We start from the raw sequence: 3,962 nt of genomic DNA, 5'->3' as shown, positions 1-3,962 counted from the left end.
TACAAGGGAATTAAGTTGATGAGCCACACGGTAAAGATCTGGGAGAGAGTTGTGGAAGCAAGACTTAGACGAGAGGTGACTATCTGCGAGCAGCAGTATGGTTTCATGCCAAGAAAGAGCACCACAGATGCCATCTTTGATTTGGGGATGATGATGGAGAAGTACAGAGAGGGTCAAAAAGAACTCCATTGTGTCTTTGTGGATTTAGAAAAAGCATATGACAGAGTGCTGAGGGAGGAGGTGTGGTATTGCATGAGGAAATCTGGAGTGTGAGAGAAGTGTGTTAGACTGGTACAGGGCATTTATGAGGACATCAGGACAGTGGTGAGATGTGCTATAGGAGTGACATATACCTTCAAGGTGGAGGTGAGTTTGCATCAAGGATCAGCTCTGAGCCCCTTCTTGTTTGCTCTGGTGATGGACCGACTAACAAATGAGGTCAGGCAGGAATTCCCATGGACTATGATGTTTGCAGATGACATTGTGATCTGTGGTGAGAACAGGGAACAGGTGGAAGAGAACTTGGAGAGGTGGAGGTATGCACTTGAAAGAAGAGGAATGAAAGTCAGCCTTAGTAAGACAGAGTACATGTGTGTAAATGAGAGGAAGGAGGTGGAACAGTGAGGCTACAAGAAGCAGAGTACACAAAGGTGCAGGACTTCCAAGTACTTGTGGTCTACTGTCCAGGAAAATGGGTAGTGTGGTAAAGAAGTGAAAGTCAAAGAAAAAGTTTACAAGACAGTGGTGAGACCAGCTATGTTGTATGGTCTGGAGACAGAGACATGGACAAAAAGACAGGAGACAGAACTGGAAGTGGCAGAAATGAAGATGTTGAGGTTCTCCTTAGGAGTGACAAGGATGGATAAGATTAGGAATGAGATTATCAAAGGTACAGCACAGGTTGAACAACTGGGAGATAAAGTTATAGAGGCCAGACTGAGATGGTTTGGACATGTCCAGAGGAGGGACCGTGGGTATGTTGGTAGAAGAGTGTTAGAAATGTAGCTGCCAGGAAATGGACAACGAGGAAGGCCATAGAGGAGATATATGGATGCAGTTACAGAGGACATGAAGGTAGTTGGAGTGAGGACAAAGGATGCAGAGGACAAAGTGAAATGGAGGAGGATGACTCGCTGTGGTGACCTCTAAAGAGGGAAAAGCCGAAAGAAGAAGAAAAATGTGTTACTTTGTGTTAGGCCATTCAGTAGAATAACCATGAGTGAGGGAGGTAGTTGCCACGGAGAAGTGTGGGATTCACTCTGTGTTGTGTTTAAAACCAAAATCAAGTCTGTGAACTTCCTCTGGTGGTTGAATCTTGATCTACAACAAGAGCTACGCATTTCTCACATAAGCGTGCTTTGCCACTCATGTTACAACGTGAACCCATGCAGCTTATATATGTACAAATTTGTTTTATTTTTTAAATTTAGTTTGTGTGGCTTATATTCGCATGCACTCTATAGACCGGCAATTACAGTAATTCAGCATAGTAAAAAAGGCATATAGATGTCCATGGAGTTCTACCTCTGACAGAGTACAAAGCTAACAGTTTGTGTTTTTGTGTCCCACAGCTTTAGTGGATATCACTTGCACTCTGTTGCTGCTCAATCCAGACCTCACCACTGCGTGGAATGTCAGGTACAAACAGGAAGAGCACAAATATCTAGGGTCTTATTAAATCCATTTTATTTTTGTCCAAATTTCAATTCATTATTTCCCCCAATTTTGTTCTTTTTGATTTTATTTTTGAGTTTCATGTTTTCTGTAATAAAAAGTGGTTTTATTGCAGATGAAACCACGTTTATAAGTGCTGTATAAAACATGTTTTTCCACTGTCTGACGTTAAATCAGACAAAATTTTCCTATTTTATGTCAGTTAAGGTTCTCAAATTTATTTCTATTTATTAACGTCTGAATAATTAGAAATAACTATGTAGATTTTTCTATTACTTCAAAGTCACAAGTTCAGTATTTTAGTATTATTACATACCTGTAGTTTATTTTCATTACCTTTAAACTATATAACTTGGATTAAACATTTTGGGTGTCCTACCAGCTTCTCGCAATTAATTTCAATTCAATTAAGTTTATTTACAGGTGCTGGTCATAAAATGAGAGTATCATGAAAAAGTTGATTTATTTCAATAATTCCATTCAAAAAGTGAAACTTGTATATTATATTCATTCATTACACACAGCCTGATAAATTTTAATTGTTTATTTCTTTTAATGTTGATGATTATAATTGACAACTAATGAAAACCACAAATTTAGTATCTCAGAAAATTAGAACATTACTTAAGACCAATTTAAAAAAAAAAGGATTTTTAAAAATGTTGGCCAACTGAAAAGTATGAACATGAAAAGTATGAACATGAAAAGTATGAGCATGTAAAGCATCAACACTTAGTTGTTGCTCTTTTTGCCTGGATTACTGCAGCAATGTGGCGTGACATGGAGTCGATCAGTCTGTGGCTCTACTCAGGTGTTCTGAGAGTCCAGGTTGCTCTGATAGTGGCCTTCAACTCTTCTGAATTGTTGGATCTGACGTATCGCATTTTCCCCTTAACAGTACCCCCCAGATTTTCTATGGGGTTAAGGTCAGGAGAGTTTGCTGGCCAGTTAAGAACAGGTATACCATGGTCCTTAAACCAGGTACTGGTAGCTTTGGCACTATGTGCAGGTGCCAAGTCCTGTTGGAAAATGAGACCTGCATGTTCATAAAGTTGGTCAGCAGCAGGAAGCATAAAGTTCTCTAAAATTTCCTGGTAGACGACTGCGTTGACCTTGGACCTGAGAAAACAGTGGACTAACACCAGCAGATGACATGGACCCAAACCATCAGTGACTGTGGAAACTTGACACTGGACCTCCAGCAACATGGATTCTGTGCCTCTCCTCTCTTCCTCCAGACTCTGAGACCTTTCATCAGAGAACATAACTTTGGACCACTCAGCAGCAGTCCAGTCCTTTTTGTCTTTACTATACCATACCATTTTATTTATAGAGCACTTTAAACAGCGACAAGGCCAACCAAAGTGCTGTACAAACAGAAACAAACAAGTAAAGCACACAGCAACACATAAAATAACGTAAAATCAAAATATAGAAACAAAATAATAGCGGATAATAACATAATGATTAGCACAGTGTGATGCATACAGGTTCAGCAACAGATTCAACAACATTGTTGAAAGCCAGGGAATAGTAGTAGGTTTTTAAGCAGGATTTAAAAACTGTGAGGGAGGGGGCCTGCCTGACGAGCAGAGGTAACTCATTCCTAGTCTAGACCAGGGGTGGTTAAACTTTTAGACTCGTGGGCCACACTGAGTTCTAAAATTGGAGTGAAGGGCCGGGAACAGATGGATGGAGTGTTTGTGTGATGTTACACCCCAGCTCAATAACAGCTGCCAGGACACAATTAATTATGTTTGATTCCACCTTCTGCACCACTCAAGCAGCCACTAAGTCAGATTATATGATAGAACAGTGATTTTATTTACAATAGTGACATGATTGACTTTGTGGAGTCTTACCAACTTCAGGCCCAAACAACAAACAAAACAAACCACTGTATTTTCTCTTACCTGAAGAAAAATCACATGAACCAAACCTCACTATGCTCATGGAATACAGGAGAAAAGTCTAAATAAAGTGTCGGCTCACCTCCACAAACTCCTCACTAAACTTTTTACAACTACAGGATCTAAAGTTGATGACAGGTCAGCTGGTTGGGAATGGAAGCAGACGTCCTCCTCCTGCAGCTCCTCTGTGCAGCATCACAATAGAGTACCTGCACAATAATTCACACGTTTTTGTCTTTCACTTTTTTTAATAATTCACACACAATTAACAGTTTCCCACACAAAGTATGACTTACAGTGGTTCCTGATGGATGAAAAGTAACATCCTGGTCGAGGTTTTCCTTTCACTTTATCCTGGATTCTTGTCAGCAGCCCGAT

General features: G+C 40.1%; 1 protein-coding gene across 1 annotated transcript in view; it reads left to right on the top strand.

Moving 5' to 3' along the window:
• The first annotated feature begins 1,575 nt into the window (after positions 1-1,575).
• The window catches only part of ptar1 (protein prenyltransferase alpha subunit repeat containing 1), a 109,392-nt gene continuing 107,005 nt past the window's right edge, over positions 1,576-3,962 (top strand). The window contains exon 1 of the mRNA XM_037680783.1: positions 1,576-1,638. The gene's annotated coding sequence lies outside the window, so the exon portion shown is untranslated. The remainder of the gene's footprint in view (positions 1,639-3,962) is intronic.

This window comes from Nematolebias whitei, chromosome 8 (assembly GCF_014905685.2).
Source record: "Nematolebias whitei isolate Nwh7 chromosome 8, NemWhi1, whole genome shotgun sequence".
NCBI classification, from domain to species: domain Eukaryota; kingdom Metazoa; phylum Chordata; class Actinopteri; order Cyprinodontiformes; family Rivulidae; genus Nematolebias; species Nematolebias whitei.
This window is presented reverse-complemented; position numbering and strand designations above follow the sequence as displayed.